Here is a 14,901-nt window from a genome sequence, read left to right as displayed (position 1 = left end):
TCATTTTCCATTTAAATCTTTCCCAGCTATCAAAACTATCTGTGCTTCAGAAATAGACTGTTGTGGCTAAACAAAGTGCTTTGTCCCTAGAAGCACAAATTGTGTATTTGTTGAACTAAAATGAGTATCTTGTTCAGTTTGAACTCTCCTTTGCTTGGCAATTGGCTGAATTGGAAAGTCAAAGGCACATTTAAAAAGAGGAGAGAATATTGCTGAGTATTGCAGCTGCCAAGAATCTCCTTTCAAAACCTAAAGTCGGCTACATGAATTATGTACTCTTTAAACTCTCTTCCTCGTTCATTTACACAATTGATCACTGAAACTACTTTAGAATATGCATATCAATTATTTAGCATATTTTAAAAGCTTCCTTAATAACATCTTTAATAAGTGGATGCAATTATGTATTTATTTACTGCAAACAGTTATGAATAACAGATAACCTAATTATAGTTTATCATTACCTCTAATCATTCCAGTGGAAGGTTTCTCTTACTGCATTCATATTGTAGGTGCATGAGTATGGAAAGCGGCAGATTGTTTTCTGTGATCATAGATTTTAAATATTTACTTGCTAGTGCTGCATAATTTAGCACACTGTAGTTGGAAAGCAGTTTGTATGGTAGTGGATGCCTTGTCGGTGTTACAGAATACAGTTTCCCTCTGTGACTTCTATGTGAGGTTGTAAAAATGGAAAATACTGTACTTCATTTTCTAACCAATTAAAATCTGTTCAGCTGTAAATTCATAGAAAACCAATGTTTATGGTATATATCAATTTTATTTTATATTATTACCATATAGTTTAAGAATTCAAGAATTGTTTCTCATGTGCTACTAGTACACAATACCAAAAATAAAATATATTCATTCTTGATAATCTAAATCTTTATGAAAATAACAAAAAGGCATCCAGATGCATGCTATCTGTCCTAAGAAATCAAAACAAACTTCTGTACTTTAAAATATGGAACCACAGACTATTTAATGAGGCAAGGAAACAGTTATTTTGTTTTGTTCACTCTAATAAATGTTACATTTATGATCTTGCTATATCCTTTGTGCGATTGGTTACTTGGTTGCCTTACCACATAATAGAAAATAAATAGTTCCAATTACCTGTTTTTATAATAATAATGAAAATAATCCAAACCTTAACATGTTAAAAAAGTGAAAAACATTTTAAAATTTAATTTTGAACTTTCAACTCGGCATTCTGAAAGATTTCCTTTGCCATGTGGGTGCATAGTCCGGCAGTACAGATTGTTAATTTTTCACTTCCTGCTCTTACTATTATTTCTTACGCAATTCAGAAGCATGTCTGGTAGTCCTTGTTCCAACACAACCTTTCAGTACTGCAAAACGACCTAGGATTACACTTTGCAATAACTTAGTATCCTACTCCTTATGAGTGTGGATAAAAATCTCCATTTCATAAAAAAAAAAAAAACCAAACCTTTATACTATCCTGGGTTTCAATCCCTGAAAATAATCGGAATGTGGAAAATGCACACATTCCTTAATATTTTCGAAGTATTTACCTACAGTCTCAACTATAGCTTGGCTTAGAGAACCTTCACAACAGGACAGCAAGGAATAGCGGCATTTTTATCAAAGGGGTCTACATTATTCCAAGTAATTTAGCGACTCCTCTGAAATCACATCTCGGGTCTGCCGGTGTCAGGAGGAGAGCTAAAAATGAGGGGGACGCAGTGCATACTGGGTCTTGTAGTTCCGGAGCCAAACGAGAGGGCGTGGTGTTGCGTGGAACGCTGGGAGTTGAAGTCCAATTGTCCCCGGGACCTCAAGACAGGAGTAAAGTGGATTGTCTATCAGACACACCAGTTACAGATAGATACTTTCCCTTGGCTCTGCGCTTGCCGTATTGGTGACCTAGGGGCTGGGGTGGCGAACAGTGGGGAAAAAAGATGAAGCGGAGCACGGGTCTGTGGGCTGCTGATATTGCTAAGACCAATCAAAAGGATTTAGTGCCCCGGAAGTGGCTGACCTACTGGGTTCGAAGAGGAGGCCTTTCCTTTTACTACGGTGGCCGGGGAGCCTGTGGCCGCAGCGCTGAGGTCGGAGCGTCTGCGTGTGTACTGGCTTGGCTGCTTTTGGGGCGGCTGCTGCTAGAGCTGGATCATTTCCCGGGTTGGTGGCTCCTGCACATATTTTACATTTCTTCAGTTCTGTTTCGGTGAGGGGCGATTTGAGCCTAGCGGAGTCAGGAGAAGGTTGGGACTTAGTGCTTCTGGTCTCCAGATGACCGGGTTTTTGGGGGACCCTGCCGTCTGTGGAGATCCTGTGGCCAACCGTTTAGGCTCTGAGGATTTTGGCGCCTCCTTCATTTACTTTCTAGTGTAATTTGTCTTCTGACCCCTCGCCCTTTCTGGGCTCCAAACCTAACAGTCAGCCTTCCTCTGGGCAGCTGTTCCCCTCTCCTTGTGGCTTTTCTTGGTATTCCAGATAGGACTTCTTGTCCCCTAAGTTATCGCATCCGTTTAACTTTTTCTCGTTAAAAAAGAAAAGAAATGAAAATCAAAACCAAAAATTAGATTCTCAAAATCTCAATTTTCTCATTCCTAATACCTTTCTTCCTTTTTGGCCTTTGTTACTGCTGCAGACCTTAACACTCTCGCCTGAATATCTTAATGCCTTTACATCCAGACATCAACGTTCACTCACTTAATTTGGTTCTCACTCATCCTCAACGTTTCCACCTCCATCCGCATCTAAGGGCTCTTTATATGTTGGAAGTTCGAATACATTCTTAGGATGATTGGTGAATCTGAGAGACGTCAGTGGTCAACTCGGCATGCCTCTGCTTATAGAGTTTATATTTCTTAAGATTTCTTTGGCTTACATTTTGGTTTTGTGTTGATTATTTTCCCACAGGGGGTTTGCTGCTACCCTATAGTTAGAGGAGAATACCTTGTCCTACAGGTCTTTGTGTCTGAATTACTTAGGTGGGACCCCACCCCCCCATTCTTAGTCGGAACATGTGTCGCCTGTGGAATTTGCAATGATTTTGTGTCAGTTAATAGCAGATAGACACAACGGAATGCTCTTTCCTTCTTGCTTGCTTGTGATTTGTAATTAGATTATGAGTCATTGAAAGTACCCAGAGGGATTGGAAAAGCTTTGAAAGGTAAATTCTATGCATGTTCCAGTTTACAAATTAATAAAGCTTCTTTCCTGAACAAGGAAGAGTTTCTAACTGGTACAATAATCTGGTGCTATGTTGAATTATCAGTTCATTCTTCGTAAAATTTTGGGAACGGCTTAAAGTAAAAAGTAGCCAATATAAGGAATTGTATAATGTAGTAAAAAAAAAGTTTAAAGACCATTTAACTAATGCCCTTTTTCTGTAAAATGGAATGCAAATATGTTGAAAAATTTGTTATAATTGTTTATGGTGTATTTTTTGAAGATTTTATTTATTTATTTGAGAGGGAGAGAGAGATAGAGCACAAACAGGGGGGAGAGGGGAAAAGCAGGCTCCCCACCGAGCAAGGAGCACAATATGGGGCTGGATCCCAGGACCCTGGGATCATGACCTGAGCTGAAAGCAGTCACTTAACCGACTGAGCCACCCAGGTGCCCCAATGGTGTATTTTTATATATTTTGATAAATCTGGTAAAACAGGATTGTATACTATTCCCTAATATTCTGTAGACAGAAATTTTTTACTTCCTGGCTTTATGGGGACTGTGTAAATCAAATAAGTTTGCAGTTTTTCTTGTATTCTAATTATTGCACTATGGAAATCCTAATAGTAAAACTTCCGTTCTTCTTTAGTCATTCAAATATAATCTATAATATATAATCTATGTAAAATATAAATATTAATACCTGTACCCTGTCAAATTGGAATTATTCCTAATTAATCAGAAATGGTTTCAGCCATGCTTATGATTTGGAGCTAAATATATATTTCAGGGGCACCTGGGTGGCTCAGTCGTTGGGTGTCTGCCTTCGGCTCAGGGCATGATCCCCGGGTCCTGGGATTGAGGCCCGTTTCGGGCTCCCTGCTCTGCTGTGAGCCTGCTTCTTCCTCTCCCACACCCCCTGCTTGTGTTCCCTCTCTCACTGGCTGTCTCTCTCTCTGTCAAATAAATAAATAAATAAAATCTTAAAATATATATTTCAGATTTAATTCACTCATAGAATTCTTGGCTGGATAAATGATAAGAGGCTAGATATTACTCAAACTTTTTATATTTTTCCTGAGATTTTATTCATTTTGTAAGCATTTATTGAATATGTCTTGCTGTTTAACTGTTGTCAGAAAAATCATCAAAACATTTATTGAGAGCATCCTCTTGTCCTCAGATCTGTACTAGATGCTATTAAAGCATTATTGCATTTAATCAATATAACAACTCAGTGAGCTGGTGAACATTATTTACATTTAGCAGATCAAGAAACTGAAGCTCAAACAGTTCAAGTCATTTAGTTAGTCCAGTGCATTTTGACTCTTCCCACTATACCACAGCTGCAAAGATGTGTTCTCTACCCTGGAATATATAAGGAACATTAATTCAATAAGTATTTTTTGAAGCAGCTGTTATTTGGTACATGATATATGTTATTTGTTGCTGGAGATACAACAGTGAACAAAAGAGACCAAAGCCCCTGCTCTTGGGGACCTTACACTATAGCAGTATGGGATGTAAACCTTGTCTTCAAGAAGCAGCAAGTACAACCAATATGCTGTATTAGATTTTATGTGTTTTAGAATGTTAAAGTTGAAAAGAGAGATTAACTAGGAAAGATTTAATGAAGAAGATGAGATTTAATCTAGAACTAAAGTAGTGATTATATATTTGGTAGGTAGAAACTGGGAGGAAAGTGATTCTAACTTGAGGCATAAAAAGAAGAAAATTCTGAATTGTAGGGGAGAGAAGAGAGGGAAGGGTGGATAACTAGACTGCTTTGTATCTTCAGTTCCTTGCACACACAAGTGCGCAGTGTTGGTTGAATTTGAAACAAATTTTTTTTTTTTAAAGATTTTATTTATTTATTGACAGAGAGAGAGATGGCCAGCAAGAGAGGGAACACAGGCAGGGGGAGTGGGAGAGGAAGAAGCAGGCTCCCAGTGGAGGAGGCAGATGTGGGGCTCGATCCCAGGACTCCGGGATCACGCCCTGAGCTGAAGGCAGACGCTCAATGACTGAGCCACCCAGGTGCCCCTGAAACAACTGTTTAAATGAATGAAGCTATGACAAGAGTTCAGATATGAAACAAGGAGGAATTAGATAGATCTAGTGTTATTATAGTGGGACTAGGAGAAAGGAATGGACTTGATAGCTGTTGGTGAAAGAACCAGTAGGGTCTGTTAATTATTGAATGTTGGGAGTAGCGTGGTGGTCAAAGGAGAAAGGGAGGCTAGATTACCAAGTTTAAACTGAGTGGACCAGGTGTGTTGTTGATTTACTTATTTCATCAAATCATAAGATTTTTAAAAAAAGTCCTAGATGCACCTTTGTTGTATGAACCACTATGAAAGAAAAAATTTTTGCCAATTAAACAAAGATAATCAACTATAAGATGTATTCATTTTCAAAGTTAAAATGTAAATGTATGATCTAGAAATGATGAAATAAAGTACTCCTTATGATGGTTGGTGGATCTTATAACCAGTTTTTTTCTGTTTATAAATAAACTTGCAATCTTTGACATGCATTCAATCGTTTAGCATTTATTTATTAACTGGGCACTCTCCTAGGTCACAATGATTAAATGGTGAGTAAATACAGTTTTTACCTTCATATTGTATAACTGGGGAGGCAGACATAAATCAAATGTTCAAAGAAATTTAAAGTTCCAGTTATTTTAAGTGCTATAAGAAAGGAGTTGATGTTATACAGAGGAAAAACTGTTTATAAGAGGGATAGCAGTGTGGATAAGGAGAGGCCAGATGAGAGATGATAATATCTTGGGCAAGATGGTGGTGAAGATGGAAGTGGGTGGATTTAGAGATATTTAGGAGGTGGAACTAGGTGATAGACTAGATGTGAGGAATGAGGGAGACGAAGGTGGTGCCACCACTAGCTTTTTGGCTTATGTAACTGGATGGATAGTAGTACAGTTCACTGAGAGAACACTGTAAGATGATCAGGTTTGGGGGGACATGGTTTGTTTGTTAATATTTTTTTATGGTGGCATCAATTTTCAAGGTTAATTTCTTATTTTTTTTTCTTTTATGCCATTGTTTGAACTAAGTATACTTGAGGAATGGTGTACCTGAAATAAATTTTTTCAGTGTGTTTTTTTTTTTTTCTTGAGTGAGCAGGGATAAAGTTCTAGATGAAAGCATTTGGAAATATGCTGGTATTTGTTTTGACTTTATATGTAACGTATTCAACCATATATATGAATAGGTATATGATTATTTTCATGTGGGATTTGGCAATAAATTGGGTATCTGGTTAAATTCTAACTTCATTCAGTTAGTGTATATGTAAATTTAAATGTGTATTAGGGAAGAAAGACATGCTCTTGATTTTTCCCTTGAAATGTCTCCTTTGTGTAATTTTTGATAGATATTGAATCAATACAGTTTATTTTTAAAATTTTATGTTTCATAGTAAAGCAGTAGAATGTGTAGAACAGAGAGCATGGCTTCTGGAGTCAGACTGCCGAGATTCAAGGTGTGTTTTGCTATTTACTAGCAGTATGACCTTGTAGAAGTTTAGTCTTTCCAAGCCTTTTCCCCCCTTAATCTATAAAATGAGGATAACAATAGTATCTGCATTAAAGAGTTGCTGTAAGGATTAAACGAGATGATATATGTGCATAGGTTAACAAAATTACTGGTCCAGAGTTTGTGTTTATTATTGTTATAGATATGTGTTCTGAAATTATTTGTATGTCTGTGACAACATTTTAATTCTAGAGATCCTTATAACTAAAAGATCTCAGTTGCAGAAAAAATTTGTTTAGTCATTTTTGGATTTGGAGTAAATATTATGTAAGATAGTTTTGCTGATTCATAATTGTCCTAGATGAGTTAACACGTCCTCTTTTAAGCATTTTCTTTTTTTTTTCTCTTTTAAGCATTTTCATCAGAGATTATGTTTAGTCTACAGCTATGATAGGAAACTAATGGTGTCTTGGTTTGTAATTAGTTATTATTTGTTAGGATTATTACTTTTATTTTTAGCCAAACTTTTCTGAACTTTGTCTTTGCTTTTAGTGCTTATGGATAGGATAAAGAAGTAGTTAGACTTAATAAAGTCTGATCAGCTGCTTGAAAGTCAATTTAATTTCCACCCTACTTTTTTCTCTCAACTTTTTTCTTTTGAAAGTTTCTTTTTTAAAAAAATATTTTTATTTATTTTTTTGATGTAAAGTTCAATGATTCATTAGTTGCGTATAACACCCAGTGCACCGTGCAATACGTGCCCTCCTTACTACCCATCACCAGCCTATCCCATTCCCCCACTCCCCTCCCCTCTGAAGCCCGCAGTTTGTTTCTTAGAGTCCGTAGTCTCTCATGCTTCATTCCCCCTTCTGATTACCCCCCCTTTCTTTATCCCTTTCTTCTCCTACCGATCTTCCTAGTTCTTATGTTCCATAGATGAGAGAAATCATATGAAAGTTTCAAACCTAGGGCTTCTGGGTGGCTCAGTCGGTTAAATGTCTGCTTTCGGCTTAGGTCCTGATCTCAGTGTCCTGGGATCAGTCCCCCTCAGGGCTACCTGCTCAGTGGGGAGCCCGATTCTCCCTCTGCCTCTCCCCCACTACTCGTGCTCACAAGCTCGCTCTCTTTCTCACTCGCTCTCAAAAATAAAAATAAATAAAATCTTAAAAAAAAGAAAGTTTCAAACTTATAAAAAAGCTGAAAGAATAGTACAGCAAATACCTGTATATCTTTTATTTAGATTCAGTAGTTAACATTATACCTCATTTGCTTTCTCTTTCTCTAAATATACACACATGGCATGCTTTATTTTTCTTGCTGAACCATTGGAAACTAAGGACTCATCCTGACACTTCACTCCTAAGTTCTTAGTCATATATATCCTATGAACTAGGACATTCTCCTACATAGCTATAATGCTGTGTGCACACCCAAGTAATTTAACCTTGATTGATAATACTAGCTAATGTATAGGCCATATTAAACAGTTTGAATTTACTTAGATGTTTATCAGTAATGTCCCTTATAGCTTTAAAAAAATACTTAAAGGGGCGCCTGGGTGGTTCAGTCAGTTAAACAGCTGCCTTCTACTCAGGTCATGATCTCAGGGTCCTGCTCAGTGGGGAGTCTGCTGCTACCTTGGCCTCTGCCTGCTGCTCCCCCTGCTTGTGCTCTCTTCCTCTTTCTCTCTCTGTCAAATAAATAAATAAATAAAATCTTTAAAAAAATACTTAAAAAGTACTTCTAGTTGGGGCGCCTGGGTGGTTCAGTCATTTAAGCATCTGACTGTTGATTTCTGCTCAGGTCATGATCTCAGGGTCCTGGGATTGAGCCCGGCATTGGGCTCTGTGTGAAGGGTTGCTTGTCCCTCTCCCTCTGCTCCTCTACACCTCCCCACCCCCGCCCACCTTTGCACTCTCTCTCAAATAAATAAATCTTAAAAAAAAAAAAAAAAGAATTCCAGTCAGATCTTATTTATTTTCTTAGTTGTCATGTCTGTTTTCTTTTATCTAGAGCAATTCCCACCTTTTCTTTTTCCTCCTTCCTTTTTTTTTTGTTTTTGTTTTTTGGTCTTTTAAGACTGACAGTTTTGAAGAGTCCAGGCCATTTTGTTTTGTAGAATGACTTACAAAATGAATTTATCTGATTGTTTCCCCACAATTTCAGGTTAAATATTTTTTTCCCAAGACTATTACGTAGGAGATATTGTAAACTTTCCATTTCACCGCTTCAGGAAGAATATAATGGCAGTTTGTCCCATTACTGGTAATGTTAAGATCAATCACTTAGGTTAGCCAGATTTCTACATCCTAATGTTATCTTTTCCCTTTTGAACTTAATAGTTAATCTGTGGGGGTAATACTTTGAGATTGTTGGATATTCTGTTTTCCAACAATTTTTTTTTCTATCCTTGGTTTTAGTAGGCATGGATCATCCTTACCTGAATCAATTATTGCATTGGTGGTTGCCAGATAGTGGTTTTCCAGTTCTCTCAATCCTACATGTTTGCTGGCTATCTTTATTTTTATTATTTTTTTTAAAGATATTATTTATTTGACAGAGACAGCCAGCGAGAGAGGGAACACAAGCAGGGGGAATGGGAGAGGAAGAAGCAGGCTCCTAACGGAGAAGCCCAATGTGGGGCTCGATCCCGGAACGCCGGGATCACGCCCTGAGCCGAAGGCAGACGCTCAACGACTGTGCCACCCAGGCGCCCCTGCTGGCTATCTTTAAAGAAGAGATATTCCTCCTCTCTCCTTTTATTTTAGTATTATTACGTACCCAAGGATTCTTTTAAAAAAAATTATTGGTTATAAATCTGTTACCATTCTTCTTTTTTAAAAAGATTTATTTATTTATTTATTTATTTATTTATTTATTTATTTATTTATTTAATAGTGAGAGAACACAAGCAGGGGGAGCAGCAGGCAAAGGGAGAAGGAGAAGCAGACTCCCTGTGGAGCAGGGAGCTTAATGCGGGGTCGATCCCAGGACCCTGGGATCATGACCTGAGCTGAAGGCAAATGCTTAACCAACGGGAGCCACCCAGGCACCCCTTTTGGTTTTTCTTTTTTTTGAAGTAGGCTCCATGCCCAGTGTGGGGCTTGAACTTATGACCCCGAGATCAAGAGTCTCATGCTCCACTCACGGAGCCAGCCACGTGCCCCACCATTATTCTTTTTGATGATTAAATTATGTCAAATTTGATTAGTTAGATACAAGCCAGTTCCTGTTGCCTTTGTTAATGTTCACATTGGTATTTGGGCACATTCTTATTGTTTTGTACATTAAGATGTTCTAGGTTCACGTTGTATATTCCCTGCTTGAGACCTGGATTAGCTGTTCTACCATGGAGGCCTGGTTCAATTAGTGGGAGATGGTACTCAGAAACCAAGATTTGGGCGTTGAATATACTCATCGCTATTGGAGTATCATTGCTTTTAGGTCCTTTAAATGGATACACACATGCACACACACACACTTATAGGATACCTTCAATTAAAATTCAGAACCACAGAGTTCATCTTCACCTTCTGGCAGTTCATATTTGTATCTCCCTTTTCCTACAGGGAGAATTCTGATTCAAAATCATATCAGTATATTTACTCATCTAATCTCTCCTGTAAAACACTTAAGATGGTTTTGGTATTAGTATACCGATACTCTTTCCAACAACAGATTTACCAATTAAAGATTTCTTTGCCATTTTATGTCCTTAGACTATATCCTGCTAAAGATCTATAGTCAAGTTATGTGTTCAAAGTTATTTGTATTATATTTTCTGTGTGATTATGTTATCAGTTTAAAATATAAAGTTCCTACTAAACTACACTTTTAATAGACTCTTTCTGTAAAATAAGTTAACTGGTAAAAAGATAAGTAGCCATAATAATTTAAAACTTTATCATAATATATAGTTATAGGGAACTCTAGAACAGTTCTATCAGGTAGAAATTATGCATTTTTTTTCTTTGTAAAGCTTTAAACCTGTAGCTCTATTTTGAAATTGATATACTATTGTTTAAAATTAGAAATGGGAAAATGACATCAAACAATTCCATTTGTAAGCCAAAACAATTGTGTTTGTGAACATTTTAAACAATGCTCTTCTTTTGACTGATGATACAATTCAAGCATTAATCTTTAACAATAGACATTATTGTTGAGGGTACTTTAACTCATTCCTAAGAAATATGGCTAGTGTTATCCTTATTTATACCCAGAATAGTAAGATTTATATTATTTGTGTGTCCTTGGTCTTTGTATTTGAAGAATCCCAGTTGTGACTGTGTGTGATATTTTTCTTGTGTGAATATTCTCATTGGAAAGGGGAAAATATTTCTCAATAATTGTAACATTCTGTATTTCTACTGTGAGACATAACCATATTACATCTTAAGTTCTGGTTAGTTTTATAAACATCTTGATTTTAGAATGTAAATTTAATGGGGACAGGAACTGGGTTTCATGGCTCATTGTATCTCCCATAGTATCTTACAAAAGTAACCACTCAAGTACTTGATGAATGAATAAATGTGATATTTTGTGTTTAAATGAGGTATAATTACTAGTCTCAATAATATGGATGCACCTTTTTGTAGCAGAAGTAACTAATGGAATGGGACTTGGAAAAGATCTTATCCACATTTACTTGCTAAACAAACCTTAAAACCACTGTGTCTCAAACTGAATTGATGTTGCTAGTTCTACCATCTCAGTTTGCTGTTTATGTCTCATTTCTTATCCCTTTATCAGTACCCTGATTGATACCCTCGTTACCACTCATATAGCAGTCTTCTGACTAATTGAAGGAATTGAGACTATTTAATGTGGAGAAGAGATGGTGCAGTGGGAGTGGGGGAAGGTATTGGAGGTCTTTATTTTTTTTTAAAGATTTTCTTCATTCATTTGAGAGAGAGCACAGGTGTACCCACGAGCACAATTGGGGGAGGGGCAGAGGGAGAGGGAGAAGCCGACTCCCCACTGAGCAGGGAGCCCAAAGCGGACTTGATCCCAGGACCCTGGGATCATGACCCCAGCTGAAGGCAGATGCTTAAGCAACTGAGCCACCCAGGCGCCCCTGGAGGTCTTTAAATAATCTGATGGGTTATCAAATGGAAGACAGATTAGTTTCAGAAGGCTCAACCAGGACCAGTTGGTGGAAATTATAAAGACATAGGCTTTTGGTTCCATATGTCTTTCAAGCAAGGGAAGTTGTTTAAAATTAGCTGGAATAATGTAGTTATATGGATACTCTAGAACAGTTATGTTCACTCAGAGGCTTGGTGAATGCACTTGGCTAGGATGTTGTAAAGGAGATCTTGCTATTATATGGGTAGTTGAACCCAATTAATGATTAGCCAGTGAGTTTGAACCAGACAGCAGATTAGATTCCTGGGGATGGGAGTCATATTTTTTTCAATCTTTTAAATTTACACATTTTCTTTCACTGCTTTCTTTCACTGTTCACAGGTTAGGGGAGATTAGGGATAGGTTGGAGTGTATTATATGGGAAAATGGTTAAGACCTGTTATTAATATTACTACCTACTGGCTAACTGGATACTTTGTAAGTTCCCTTTCAATCCTGATATTCTGACATCCTTCAGTTCTTATAAAGGTTAGGTTAATTTTGTGAATGATTAAATAATTTGACCCTTTATGTTGCTTCTTATGCAGACTGAATATTTTACCACTGCAAAGTTGCATTTTAAAGTATGGAGGCTCCAACCATTCATAGTTACCTTGGACCCATCAGAGGTTACCTGACATAATTAAAATTTATTTATCAAACTAGAGTAAGTATTATATGCTTCTTAGAGATAAGATCAAGGAGATCAGGGGCACCTGGGTGGCTCAGTCGTTAAGCCTCTGCCTTCGGCTCAGGGCGTGATCCCGGCATTCTGGGATCGAGCCCCGCATCAGGCTCCTCCGCTGGGAGCCTGCTTCTTCCTCTCCCACTCCCCCTGCTTGTGTTCCCTCTCTCACTGGCTGTCTCTCTGTCAGATAAATAAATAAAATCTTTAAGAAAAAAAAAGATCAAGGAACGCTTAAAACAGCCCAGATATCATTAATACTTCTTACTATAATTTTAAGTAAGTGATTGAAGTCATTTAAACTCCTTATATCCCATTCGGATTATTATGATGACAACTTTATAGTCTGTGAATGTATAATACTCTGTGCTGCACAAATGGAGGTTTTTTTGTTTTTTTAAAAGCTTTTATTTATTTATTTTGACAGAGAGAGAGAGCACAAGCAGGGGGAGTGGGAGAGGGAGAAGCAGGGGTTGGATTCCAGGACTCTGGGATCCTGACCTGAGCTGAAGGCAGACACTTAACTGACTGAGCCACCCAGGTGCCCCTCAAATGGAGGTTTTTGGTTGTAGGACCTTGATACAAGTCACGTGTGAGGGTAAATGAATGTTCAGTACTTAGTTTCTCTTTTTTAATTTTTAGATTTAAGAGAATAATGCGTAAGTAGTACATTTTATTTGAGTTATCACTGTAATGTAGCTGTTCATTGATTTAGTATTTTTAACTGGAGGGTGTATTGCTGAGGAGTTGTAAGAATGTTTATAAGATGAATCCTTGAGGCAAAACTATCTTATTAGTCTCTTATTAATCTTTTTGCTATCAGCTCTTTTATCACTCTTTTAGAAGCCAGTTTCTGAATATGTGAGTCCTGCCCTTATTATATTGCTGTTCCTTTGCTCAATCTATCTTTATCTCTTAACTGCCATATATATTTTGCCTAACCCTTAGCTCTGAAAGAGGACAATCCAAATAAATGTTCTCCCTTTCTTCATATTTGTGACTTAAAAAAAAAAAAAGATTTTATTTATTTATTTAACAGAGAGAGAGTGCACAAGTGGTAGACAGGGGGAGAGGGAGGAGCAGGCTCTCCACTGAGAAAGGAGCCCGATGTGGGGCTGTATCCTAAGATCGTGGGATCATGACCTGAGCTGAAGGCAGACGCTTAACCGATTGAGCCACTCAGGTGCCCCCATATTTGAGACTTTGAAAGAAATAAACATGCTGGGTTTACAAACAACAGTTTTAGACTACATGTTCAATGCATGAAGATAGAAGATTGGCAAATATAGGAAAAGAGGGAATAGAAATGGATATAGTAATTGATGTTTCTGCAGACAAAGAACTGAGATGGAGAGAAATAAGAGCAGAGATGACAGACCAACATATTGAGAGACATTCAAGGTCAGACAAGGGATTAATATTTGTTACTAAAAATGCAAGCAGGTAGAAAAGGTTACAGTAGATGAAAACTTAGAATGGACCTCACAGTTCATTTTATTTGATGGTATAGCTAAAAGCACATAAAAAATTCTAAATCAATATCTATAGCTCATCTTGCTGTAGAAAATACCATTTGGGGAAGGTGCCCAAGCATACGCAAATCCTGTAAGTCTGCAGTGTTTTTTTCGGTTGTACTATGTGACTGAGATCTATTCTGTAGAGTCAGTCCCTGAAGTTCTGTCTGTCAGGAGCTTTTTCTTGGCTTTAAATTCTCAGTGGATAAAATATTCTTCTATCTGTTGCCATATGGGAGAGGCTGATTGCCTTCATCTGCCCTTCAAGGACATTGATTCGAGGACCCTTTACATTTATCAGTTTCTAATTTATCGACTGTCTTAATGCATGGTTATGGTTAGAAAAGTGACTCTCTAAAATTGACATCTGGGTCTCAATCGATGATTTTCATATCAAATGTTGTAGCTCTGCTTTCCAAAAGAACTCTGCTTAATGTTCACTCTGCTTTTCACATCATTGACAGTAAAGTTTAGGAATAAACCTCATCTGGTAGCTTTATGTTTACTAAGATAAAATAGAGATTTCTCCTCTTTACTGCTATTTTTTAAATTAAAATGGATTTATTAGTGAACAGAAATATGGGAATGGTGGATGATAAGATTTATTGTAATATGGATTAATAAAGTCTACTTGAAAAAAGTTACTAATTTCTTTAAAGTTTAGGAAATAACCATAAATCCCTTCTTTAAAAACAAAACAAAACAAAACCATAACACCCCCCCCCTTTTTAATCAGAAATCCCTTCTAAAAGTGTTTGGAGGGGTGCCTGGGTGGCTCAGTGGGTTAAGTGTCTGCCTTCTGCTCAGGTCATGATCCCAGGATCCTGGGATGGAGTCCCACGTGGGGCTCCCTGCTCAGTGGGGAATCTGCTTCTCCTTCTGCCTGCCTCTCTCTCTCTTCTCTCTCTCTCTGTCTCAAATGAAA

General features: G+C 37.5%; 1 protein-coding gene across 4 annotated transcripts in view; it reads left to right on the top strand.

The window, feature by feature from the left end:
- Positions 1-1,712: 1,712 nt before the first annotated feature.
- Positions 1,713-14,901, top strand: part of ATG4C (autophagy related 4C cysteine peptidase) — an 85,957-nt gene continuing 72,768 nt past the window's right edge. Inside the window, exon 1 of one of the 4 annotated variants that reach the window (XM_008690793.2) lies at positions 1,713-2,151. The gene's annotated coding sequence lies outside the window, so the exon portion shown is untranslated. Of the gene's footprint in view, positions 2,198-14,901 lie in introns of all 4 variants that reach the window. The other 3 variants (XM_008690794.2, XM_008690791.2, XM_008690792.2) reach the window with 3 other exon arrangements.

The sequence above is a fragment of the Ursus maritimus genome, unplaced genomic scaffold (genome assembly GCF_017311325.1).
Source record: "Ursus maritimus isolate PB19 unplaced genomic scaffold, ASM1731132v1 scaffold_12, whole genome shotgun sequence".
Lineage (NCBI taxonomy): Eukaryota > Metazoa > Chordata > Mammalia > Carnivora > Ursidae > Ursus > Ursus maritimus.
Note: the sequence above shows the minus strand (reverse complement) of the source record. Positions and strands in the feature narration are given on the sequence as shown.